At 39.0% G+C, this 12521-nt stretch overlaps 2 protein-coding genes across 4 annotated transcripts in view; one reads left to right on the top strand and one right to left on the bottom strand.

Moving 5' to 3' along the window:
- Nucleotides 1–12521, bottom strand: part of PDGFD (platelet derived growth factor D) — a 226980-nt gene that overhangs the window by 98625 nt on the left and 115834 nt on the right. The gene's annotated exons all lie outside the window — the stretch shown is intronic.
- DDI1 (DNA damage inducible 1 homolog 1) overlaps nt 1–12521 on the top strand; it is a 32600-nt gene that overhangs the window by 15700 nt on the left and 4379 nt on the right. The window lies entirely within an intron of this gene.

Below are 12521 nucleotides of genomic sequence, written 5' to 3'. Positions count from 1 at the left end.
CAACCACTTCCTTTTCATGCCCCATCAATGCTGGGCTTGGGACTAAGACTTGGTTGAGACAACAGAATGCAGGCAGAAGAGCTGATGTACCAATTATGAGCCTAGACCTTAGATTCATCCTATGTTTTTATTTAACCCTTTTGTGCTTCTGCAACTGCCATGAGAAGCACATGTACTGGATGGCCTTTTAGAACAACAATGAGAGATCCATGCAGCAGCTATGGATTCATCCAAATGCAGAAGGCAACACCATACAAGCCTAGTCTAGGCCTACCAAACTCCATCTGATCCCAGACACACAAGTCAGAATAAGTAATTCTTGCGTTAAGCCACTTCATTTTGGGATGGTTGTTACACAGCTTATTCTTCAACTAGCTAACTAATACATGTATGTAGGGAAACTTCCAAGAGTCAAGGTGAGGATGGCTGCCAAGAGCAATAGTGCTGGAGAAGCTATACTCACACCCTGGCTCTGGGCATGGTGGAAAAGGCATCCATAACTAGGTGTAGGAGTAGTGCAAGGACAAAGTGCAGAGAGCCCCAACCAGGGCTCTGATACAAGGGAAAGACCATCCTTCTTTATTTTCTTCTCCAGTTAGTATACCAAAAACCAAAAAACAGAATGTAATACACAAACCCAGAAATTTGTTAGTGAAAGAGAAATGTTTCCATCAGACAGAACAGATATTAAGCATTTACAAAAGAGGAGGAATTTTACACTAATCAGAGAGTGCACATAGGCTGGTAGGAATGAAACTGTACTCTTCATTTGTCTTTTTCAAAGAGTCAGGCCACAGTCAAAGTAGAGTTCTTATTCCAGAGTGTGAACCCAACTGATTTCCTACCACTCTCTATTTTTCTCTCAAGTACTAACTTAATGCATTGCATCTGGATAGTGTTCAAGACAGGTATTTGGACTCAACATCTCAGAGAGACAACTTCATTAATGGATATAGCTTCTGTGAGCAGACTCAACAAAATGCACAGAATAATGCTTTCATATTATTGTTCAGAGTGTGACATTACAATGGCATATACTTGCTATGGCACTGACAAAAGAATGACGCTCACCCTCCAACTTCCTAGGTCAACATTCAAAATACTTCTCTCCACCTCCAATTCCCAAGACGTGATGAAGAAGGAAAAAATGTGACCTTAACATTTACAACAATAAAAATGAAACAATATTTTATCCTGGTTTCTGTTTTCACAGTGTCAAGACAAAATGCAGTGTGCCTCAACAAACATTTAGTTAAATTTAGGTATGTACACACACATGAGTTTACAGGACATCTGGTTGTTTGGTCAAAGTTTCCTGGATACTATTTGGGTAATGACTATACAAAAATGTGAAAAATGTTTTTATTTTTTCAAAGGTCCATTGGTGTGTACTTCCAGTTAGTCAAAAATGAAAACTATGGAACAACTAAAGCCTGAAGAAACAAAACATACACAAAAACCTTTGATTTAACAACCAGAGCCAAGCTCCACAGCAGCTCACTTAATAAAGTGACAATGGCCATTTTCGGAGGGCTCCCCAGGGTGAAATGTTCCACTTTGTATAGCTTTGTATATAATCAAAAATCTGCTGCAAGTATGACCTTGAATATCTTCTGGAATAAGGTATAATTAAATAACCAGAATCTCTAGTAAATAACAGCTGCAAAATGAGCAACAAAAATATGTCTTCCAAGCAGTGTTTTATTCACATCTTTCTGAACTGCAAACTTTGCTCCAGAGCATTTCAGATAGAATGTCAGCAATTCTGTCTTTTCAGGAAGCTCCTGGTCTCAAAAGAGTCAATCTTCCTTTTGCAATTAAGGCAAAGTTTCTTTCACCTCACTCAATTCACCAAAGACAGACTCCCATAATCATTCTAGAAATGCTCCTACCTACTGAGCAGCATTTAGGAAGTGTTGATTTTGAGTACAAAGGGGGAAAAGATGGCATTGACTATTCTTTTATCAATAGTTCTTGTTTTTTTCATAAAAAAGGCACGGTATTGATCCATTCTTAGTAATTTAGAAATTCTTGGAAATTCTTCACAATTTCTCCTAATGTCTAATCTGAATATCATGTAAAGTCACCTATTTTTTTTCCAGGAGACAAATTATGTAGCCATAGAATAAAGGTAAGGTAAATGTGGCCTGGAGATTTGCTACACAGATGTTTTGCATTTCTCTTCCAACAACTATCTAGTATTATGGCCTCTGTGAACTGTCAAGTGGAATTTCATACATTGGCAAAATGCCTATTACAACTTTCATATTTTCTGCAGACATTCCCTTATAAACTATTTATGTATTACATCCAGAAGTTAAATTCACAGTGAAATTCCCACAACTGTATCTTTAGCATTAGCCAGATTTTAACATGCAAACATTGATAACCTAAGGAAAAAAGGTCCACAAATCTAGGGCACTTTGGCTAGTGTTAACATGATTTCAAACACATCTCCAAAATCTTTGCTCTTGACCACCTCTTAGAAACTTGAACATACATCATACATGTCATATGAACTAAGGCTGTGAGGGGAAAACATACCACATATGAGTGAAGAGGAGCTTTCCTTTGGGACTCTAGTAAACAAAAAGTTCTCACAAAATACCCAGTTTGTTATTTAGTGTCAAGAAGTAGGTTTCATATTGGGATATAAATTTGTATGGTAAAAACAGGTGAATCAAAAGAATTAAAATCTCCAAGTATACGCCTAAGAATACATTTCTACATGGCAAATAGCATACAAAGAAAAATGGAACACACAGTGACTTTTCATGTTGCTCTTCTATTCATATTTCACATGTAAGACAAATTGGTCACAAAATACAAATTTTTTTCAAAGAACCACACAATAGATCGACTGAACTGCATACAAATAAGTGATACTAAAGTCAGTCTCTTATGTTTTGCTAATATTGTCAAAACAATGAGAGATACACAGAAGGCCCCTGTCAAAAAATGTGCATACAAATTACCTATTTGCACATAATAAGTGTCAAATCTGTATAATTTCTACTGAAGAAATGATCTCATTAAGTTGTGGGCAGAATGTGGAACACATCCTTTCCGAGGATCATAACGTGATTGATGCATTAAAATAAGCTCCAAGTCAACACCACGTGGATTTCTCAGGAGTCAACAGGGTATCAACACTGAGAGCCGTATTTAAACTTGAAGAAATTGATGCACAGAAAAATTTCGAAGTAGGGAATGCAACCTTGGAATATCCGAAGCCCATGCCTTGAAAGTGTCTGCCAGATACATTTTATTGTATGTTGTAATTAGCAAATCTATAAAAATCTGGGAGATTTACTGACACGGCCCTTTGGAATCTCAATTAGCTGATCCAGAGCAGCAGTCGGGAACCCTGTTACGGAATGTGCAGGACGCGTAAACGGGCACACACTGGACCCTGAACTGGTGCCAAGATTCTGACCGGATGGTGGGAAGTGTCCAGTACTATCTTTTTGTAGAATCGACATGAGTTATTTGAGCCTCCAGATGAAGTCGCTTGAGAGAAGCACCCACAGTACAGTAATCAACATGCAGCTCTCCGTCTTCCCACCCCATTCCTGGTTTCTCTGTGGGGGCAGCCCCGAGACGGGATGGGGGTGCAGGCAGTCCTGGGGCGCAAGGTCTTCCTACTATTTTGGGCAGCCAAGAGTGCAAGGCTGAAGGGAGCAGGGAAGGCGCTAAAGATGCAACAGCATCCAATCCAAGTCAAGAAGTGGTTAAAATTTATCTACATATTTCCTTCAGGGTTTATAAATTCCATCCTCTCTTCTTACTTCTCCAGCTCGCTAATTATGGTTTCTACCCATAGGAGGAAACAGTAATTTACTTTGGTAGCGCATTTTTCTGTTTACAAGACAAATTCAAATTATCCATTAAGTCCACATGAAAATCCTATGGAAAAGAGATTATTGTCATCATCCCCATTTTACATAGGAGGATAATGAAGCTCAGAGAAATTAATGCTTTGTCCAAGGGCATTCAGATCATAAGTGACAAATCCAGGGAACTTATACCCTATTTTTACAACTTCAAAGCTACAACAGGCTTCCTATCTTGCTGGTCTATCTGAACTACTTCGTGTGTGTGTGTGTGTGTGTGTGTGTGTGTGTGCGTGTGTGCGCACGAGCGTGAGAAAGCAAGAGTGACACAGAGAGACAAGGAGACAGAGATAGAGAGAGATGGGCAGAGAGACTGCTTCTCCAGAACTGCAGTTGCAGAACACTGTGGTTTTAAGTAAGGATAGAACGACACATCGTGATTAAATTTTTGATACTCATCTCTGAAGATGCCCCTGTTGTTGACCTTCGTTTTGGTTCTAGAGGCAGAATAAGTCAACAGTTTCAAAGAACAGAACTCACAGCTTTCTTTTTAAAAAGTGATTCACTTAGACACCATTTTATTAAAAGTACAGCATGAACTTTGCCCCCTCTAACTGAGGTATCTTGTGTTTAGGATGGTCCTGCTTATTTCAGATGAATGATTCCATACCATAAAGGCATGATCTCACCTTGGGCTATGAGACCTGAGGCTAGTGGCTGGACACATGTGCTACATCCATCCCAACCACAAAAATCGCCTCTCCCATACAAAGTTGTCATTGGTTTTCATTGCTGTTGTTTCTCAGTTGGTCTAGTGCAAACTTAAGAGCTGATGAGCCTATTTGTTTTAAACTTTTCTATAAAGAAACAATCTAAGAGCTCCACTTTAATATCAGAAACCATGACTACAGCAGGGCTCCACATTTTAATTTTAACTGAATGCCAGTTTATTTCATGTTGCATAAGCGGTAATTTACGAGTTATCTTTAGAACATTTGGTCCCGTGTCTCATAGCCACAGGCACGAAAGGTCCAGCACAACTCTCCATTCTGGATGAAAAACACTGCAGTAAGAACACAAAATAAAACCAAGACTTTGTTCAAAATTGAGAGTGTCTTGAGTGGTTTTGAAGAAAAACAAGGACATGCAGAAAAATAAAAGACTCAAACAGTTTTGTTAGGGTTGTCTGAGACCTTTCTGTTCCATTTCATTTACATTTTGTAAAGAGAAAAAAAAATCAATGATCCTATCTCCTTTCCCTTCAGCGTCAGAAATCGGGTCTCTATGTTGAAGCCAGGGTACACAGTTACTCTGATGAGTCTTGTCCCCCGGAGGTCTCTAGAAAGAGACCCGCATGTTCTGTGCATAAGCAGTACTGAAATATTTCACCAATACATGAGTAAATAAGCGCATATCAGCAGTTAAGCACATTTTATGAGATGAGTGAAACAGAATGTTTGTAAGTGGGATGGGAATGATAATGGGACAGGATGGGCCTTGGAGTATCCTGCAGAGACAATACCACATCCATACCTTTCTAATAAAAGGAAGGAAAACGCTCTGTCCCAGATGCTATTTAGATGGTCCAAGAAAGAATCCTTGTATTTGGGATGCTAAATTTAATTTTTCTGAGAAAAACAGAAAGTGAGTGATTTCTTTTTTATTTCCTTTTTTTTTTTAAATGGAGCTCTTGTTTATCAGGCTTTGTTTCTCATTTTCATGGTTGGAATACAATTAAATCCTATTGACAGATGGGCTTTAGCCATGCTAATTACCATGGCGATCAATTAACTCAGCTGCTGTTTAGAATAGAGAAAGCTACATAAACAACAATCTGGAAATTCTGTCGTTTATAAGACCATTGTAGAAACATCACCTATCATGCATATAATTCATGAAATATCTGACTGACCATGTCATCATGGCACAGGGGGCCCTGGTATTTATTTGAGACCTTTTTGCTCTATTTTGTCCTGTCGGAAAACAAGCATACATCCATGCTGCAAAGACAGTTGGACCCAAAGTATCAGCTTAAATAAAGTGACTTGCCACAAGACAAGCTTTTGGGGTGGCAGGGCTGGTGGCTAGTGCCCGGGCAGGCTGCCTGCTGTTACGTTGTGCCGTGGAGTCAGAAGTGTCGTGGGTCAGAGGTGAATGTGCTCCTCTCAGGAAGTTTTGCATCATCTCCTAGATTTGTATGTTGTTCCTTCAACACTTTTAAAGTGTGATATCCACTCATTCTCTACATTCATACTAAAAACAGCCACAGGGACTTTTGGATATTCCTGAAGTAGCCTCGACCCATTTTCTTTTCTTTTTTTTAAATGATTTTTTTAAACAATTATTTATTTATTTATTTATTTATTTATTTATTTATTTATTTATGAGAGACACAGAGAGAGAGACAGAGACAGAGAGACAGAGACAGAGACACAGGCAGAGGGAGAAGCAGGCTCCCTGCAGAGAGCCTGAGTGGGACTCGATTGGATCCCTGGTCTCCAGGATCAGGCCCTGGGCTGAAGGCGGTGCTAAACTGCTGAGCTACCTGGGCTGCCCGCCTCGACCCATTTTCTAATAAAATATCTGCACAGGCTGGAGAGGAACACAAGCTAAGATTGGCAGGCCATGTCCCATCACCGTCTGGGAGGATCTCTCTCTGACTATACACCCCACACAGCCCTCTTGCAGAGCTGATTATCCCTTACCCAGGGATAGGCCTCAGACCAGGAGGAGACTTGGGCGTCCTCCCACGTGTGTCTGCATGTGTGCCTGTGTGGACAGGGGGTGGGGAACCCTGTTCCTCCCCTGCACCCACCCCCCATCCTACCATATCTATTCGGTTACAGCAGCAATAAGGACAACAGTGAACAGTGAGATATCTGCTTGCGTGAGGAGAAAGGAGTCAAAGTGAGTCTGCTTGTGTGAGGAGAAAGGAGTCAAGTGAGTTCTCCAATCCAGGAAAGGGTGGTTCCTCCAAACGCAAGCAGGTCAAAGGGCACCATGACCAAATCCTTCGGCTGGCCCAACACAGCAGCGATTTACCCTTCTGCTTGGTGCTATCTACAACCTGCATGCCCTGCCAAAGAACCCTTGTCTCTTCTAAGCAAGCTCAGCATTTTATTTACATGCCTATCATGACTTTTATTAATTTCTTTTTTTTAAAAAAGATTTTATTTATTCATTTGAGACAGAGTAAGAGAGAGAGAATGAGTGGGGGGTGGGGGGACAGAGGCAGAGGCAGAGGGAGAAGCAGAGCAGGGAGCCAGATGTGGGACTCAATCCCAAGACCCCGATAACATGACTTGAGCTGAAGGCAGACGCTTCACTAAAGGAGCCTCCCTGGAAGCCACTAGTCCAATGACTTGCTTACAGGGCACAGTCATTAAATTTTTAGTATGAGAAATAATTAACATATTTCTGAGTTCATCTCCAAATGGAACAAAAGCTTAACTAATTATGTAAATAATAAACAAGTCTATAATTTTCCAAATACATATACTTGTGAGCAATTAATGGGACCGATTCAAGACATTTTAAAGAACTGCATTGCCCTCCACCAGTTTTCCTGCCAGGAATGATGATACAGGAAGAACAAAGAGGAAGAGCAGAGAAATCACAAGTAAATTAGAACTAAATAAAAAACAAAAACAGTGGTTTCAGACCTTAGCAACAGCATCATCACGGCAGTAAGAGAGGACTCGTGAGGACCTAGGATGTGAAAGCCACTCTGATGAGGAATCCTGTCCCATGTGTAGGTCTGTGGCTAGTTTCCCATTCACTCCAATACTTCTGCTTGTACATCATGATCAATGCCCTTTGTTAGGAACTTTGTTGGGTTCAAGTTTGAATAAGATACATATTTTTAAAATGATGTAGGAAACATCCCACACAGTAGTTTTAATGAAATAAAGATAAATTTTTTAAAATAAAAATGTAATAAAGACTAAGTGGAGGTGCTAACTTGCAATACCCTTTGCATTGTCCTCTAGCCATTTTTTAGCCGAACGTACATTATTGTTCTTGGAGGTTAAGGAATATGCTCAGAAACACGTCTTTTCTATCAACTACCTAGAAAAGAAAGACATCTAGAGAATGCTTAAAAAGGAATACTTTGGTGATTGAATATTAACACCACATGAGAGGGAACCAGCTAATTTTCTCATTTTCAGGATAACATATAATTACCTAAATGTAATGAGGAATTAATGATGATATTAGTGTTAATATTCTGACAAAGAGAATTTATATTGAAGTTATTTAAGTGTACAACAGGTCATGTTGGTATTTCTAAACTACAGTGACTTTTTGAAATGTGCCGATGATTACAAGTTTACTATTAAAAAGTAAACATTAAATATGGTTTGAATGTTTTTCCTCAATCACAGCTGAATTCAAAACATCTTAAAGCTCTAATTATCATTACTGCTACTATTTTGTTACATGGTCATTCTCCATTGAACAAAAATTTTAAAAAATGGAAACATTCTTTTTCTAAAGTACATTGAAAGTTAAGAAACAAGTAAGCACCAACCCGTTATGTCATAACTTTTTGAAGATTTTATTTATTTGGGAATGAGAGAGCACAAGCAGGGGGGAGTGGCAGAAGGAGAAGGTGAAACTGAGCAGGGAGCCTGATGTAGGTAGGACTGAATCGCATGACCCTGGGATCATGACCTGAGCCAAAACCATGAGTCAACCCACTGAGCCACCCAGGGGCCTCCATAAGTTGCTTTTAACCTGTTTTTAATTTATTACACTAAATTTATTGAATCTATAAATGTTTCTTTCACAAATTATAAGCAATCTACAAACCTTTAGTAATAAAGTATGTGCCCTACACATCTGAATAATTCTTATATGGTTAAGACCTTGAAAGGGACCACAAGGCACAAAAGCATAGCAGCAAACTTTCTTAAAAATAAGTAAACACACACACATGTATATTTAGACTTGGAAAGTAAAGCCAAAGCCAAAAGTTATATAAAGCCAAAAGTTATCAAGAGATACTATATTATTTTCAGCATACAATATATAACTAAAATGCATCCCTTTTCATGAAAAAAATCTTAAAACGGTAATCTGTAAAACCTATAAACTAAAGTTATAAATACAATGCACCCTAAAATTGCTTCCTGCTGGAAAATGACATAATCTTTTAATTGCATACTCAAAGTGAATGAACACATGTCCAGCCAGAGTTCGCACTTGCTGACGCTGTCTTTGCAACATGTAGATTTATTTACGTGTGTTTTCTGTCCATTTTTGTCTCCTTATAATAGAGAAAAACCACCAGTTGTGTTGCCAGCAGGTTGATACAGACTAAATTGTCAGGTCTCAAGAATTTCTTCAATTACATACTGTGTATACATTTATTGAAGAGGTTTTATCATGGTGTTTAAGCCTCAAAAATGGGCAATACTAAACCTCTCCAATGGGAAATCTTCAAACATACAAATAAAAGCTTGTATTTTCATCAAAGTACTGTCAATGTGTCTATTAATTAATTATCTGAAGAAATAAATGCTATTCATTTGCAACAGTGGAGGCACAATTACTGTATTATTGTAAAGGGAATGGAAGAACAGGAGGAAAATTAGTGGTTTACCTTCTATATCAGCTTTGAAAATTCTGCATCTTTCCTAAGTTGCTAGTTCAACTTCAAGGAACTTCAAGTAATGATTGCCCTGTCTTAATAAGTCTTGATTACATTTTTAAAGTAATAGGCACATATTTCAAGGAAGGAATCCAAACACAATAAGCTAATATATTTGCTTAATGTTGTTTAATTATTATATATGCTACATATTATATGCATATTTATGCAGCTACCCCTTTTTCACAGAAAGGACATTTATTTGCTCTGCAAAGCAAGATGCGAGGGACACTTGGGTGACTCAGTGGTTGAGCATCTGCCTTTGTCTCAGGTCGTGATCCCAGGGTTCCGGGATCAAGTCCCACATTGGATTCCTTGCATGGAGTCTGCTTCTCCCTCTGCCTGTGTCTCTGCCTCTCTCTCTCTCTCCGTCTCTCATGAATAAATAAATAAAATCTTTTTTTTTTAAAGCAAGATGTGCAACTTTTTAAACCGTCAACTGACTGTACTAGATGAAACCATCAATTACCTGGATTTTTGGTGGCATTAAGGTTTTATAAAGAGGCAAATTATAAAGGGCATTATTGTGGATTTATTCCAAAAAAAAAAAAGTAACTCAGGGCTGTTAACTTGGCCGGCATGAAATCAGTGTCATCTTTTCTATTTTCTGGGTATTTAGGCTGTACAATGAGAATTGATTTTCTGAGCGATAGCCCCGAGACCTTGCAGAAGTCTCACTTACCAAAGAAAGGTTCGATTATGTTCCCATATTGTGCTTACCACGGAAGAAAAAGCAAGAGAATATACTTCACAGCAACTCCTCAGGAGAAGTTATAATAACTTCCAGTTACTCGGATTTGTACATCTAGATAATTCAGACAGCCCATTTCTCAAGAGTCTGTGCAGCAGGAATTTATAGTATGGGAACATTTTATATTTAGGGGTATTTATATACACTCCCAATGATCCCTGAGTTTATTGCATAATCAGAGTAAGTTTTTAATTACAATTTTGAGGTAAGATAATTACACATATGGTGGTATCTGAATCACCCACAGTACCGAGTAAAATGAAAGAACCATACTATATATATATATATATATATATATATATATATATATATATAGCCTCAGAAGGCTATGTTTGGCGTTACAAGATTCCAAGCTGTTTTGCAACAGATATTTTCGGCCTGCATGATGGCTGGACCAGAGGACACTAATCCTGATATCCTGAGTCATATTCTAGGGGATGATGACACTTAATTGGCCAGACCTTGAGGCTTTCTGCTTTCCATGGTGTGTTCTCAGAAAAGGATAAAATAGTACAAGGCACATAAATGCAAAATGCCAACAAAAGAATTACAGCGAGCTAATAAAACATACTGCACAAAGCTTAATTATGTTCAGTATAAAAGCAATGGTAATACGAAAAAAAAGAGATGTTCGTTTCTTTTGATGTGAACCCCGGATTTTCGCTTTGCCAAAAAAATAGGAAAAGCCTATTCTACAAAAAATAATTTTGTCCACTGTTTAAGAAAACAAACCCCCAGAATTATGTCCCTAACTTATTAAAATTTAAAAAACAAACTGTTGAAAGCTGGTTGGTGGGAAGTAAAACAGGACATGGAACCTGAGCCTTGCTGACTTCTGGCAGAATTGTTTGTCCATGGCGGGTGTCACCCCACAAGCTCAGCACGACCACGGCTGATCCCTGAGGAACTTACTGAGACACGAAGAAAGAACTACAGAAGAAATTTATTAACTTAATATTGGGAGTCAAAGGGCCATCCACCTCTACAAATAGTGAAGATTGGCTCTAAATAATTCAGAATTTTCTACAGGAAAATTATAATGCTAGATTATTTCCCCCTGAAAGTTTATAAAATCCTCCTCATCCTGAAGGGCTGCTGCCTTTCTGGTTGAAGGTATGAAGTTGGGACCATGCACTTCTTGGCCCTGGGTCTCCACCGCATCCAGCCCCCCTGTGGCCGACTTCTTGCCATGTCTCTAAACCCAGCATGTTCAGGAAGCGTCCCTGCCTGACTCCCTTTTCACATTCTGCATTTGTTCTCTGGATAGTATTCATTTCTCTCCTGTTGTACTGACCTCTCTGGTATTATGTGTGTATATGTATATATGGAAGTGTGTGTGCATATGCATGTACGTGTGTATGCTTGTGTGTACATGTATGTCTATATGGGTGCATGCATAAGCACATATGTTATGCCTATCTATGTATGTGGGTGCATGTGTGTATGTATGTGTATATGCATGTGCGTGTGTATATGTGTGCATGTACATAAGTATACCCATCTATGTGTGCATGCATATGCACGTGTGTATGCCTGTGTATGTGTATACATGTTTTGTATCTGTATGTATATGTGTCTGCATGTGCACATGCACGTACATGTGTGTACATGCACACATGTCAGTGTATGTGTGCATGCATGCATGCATGTGTATTTGCGTGCACATGTGCATTTGTGTATACATGTGTGTGTGCATGCATAAGCATATGTGTGCATGCATCCTCTTTTAGACTGGCTCCTCTACAAGCATAGCCTGCACTTAACATTATTTATGCATGCCTCCCCAGAACATACGCTAGGCATTTAGTCAACATTTCCAATATAAATCAATATGAGGATGGAAATATAATGATAATTAGAGCAATGAATAAGATACAGTCCTTTACCTGAGACAAACACATGAGAAATGGAAACTAAAACAGTTCTTTAAGTTGATATAACCTCTAATGGTGCAGGTCTCCTGACAAACCTTGAAATAAAGAGGGAGGTGGGGCAAGGCAGAAGATGTTAACTATCTTTTGGTTTGTAATTAAACACACCTGGGGAGACCACACCCTGGAAGCAGGAGCTCCTCACACACACTGTGAGATACAGAGAAAAGGAAGTGGCACTCAAGGATTCTACCCAGCCACCATCTGCCCAGAAGGACTTCTCTGCCAATGTTCTTAATGCCTCCACTCTGCTGTGTGTGGGAGGGTCCTGTGCCCTACGTCAGAGAGGGAGCCATTCACGGCCCTAAGAGGGGCATTCATGATCCATTTTACTCCAAAACCAACGTCAAACT

This window comes from Vulpes vulpes, chromosome 12 (assembly GCF_048418805.1).
Source record: "Vulpes vulpes isolate BD-2025 chromosome 12, VulVul3, whole genome shotgun sequence".
NCBI lineage: Eukaryota > Metazoa > Chordata > Mammalia > Carnivora > Canidae > Vulpes > Vulpes vulpes.
Note: the sequence above shows the minus strand (reverse complement) of the source record. Positions and strands in the feature narration are given on the sequence as shown.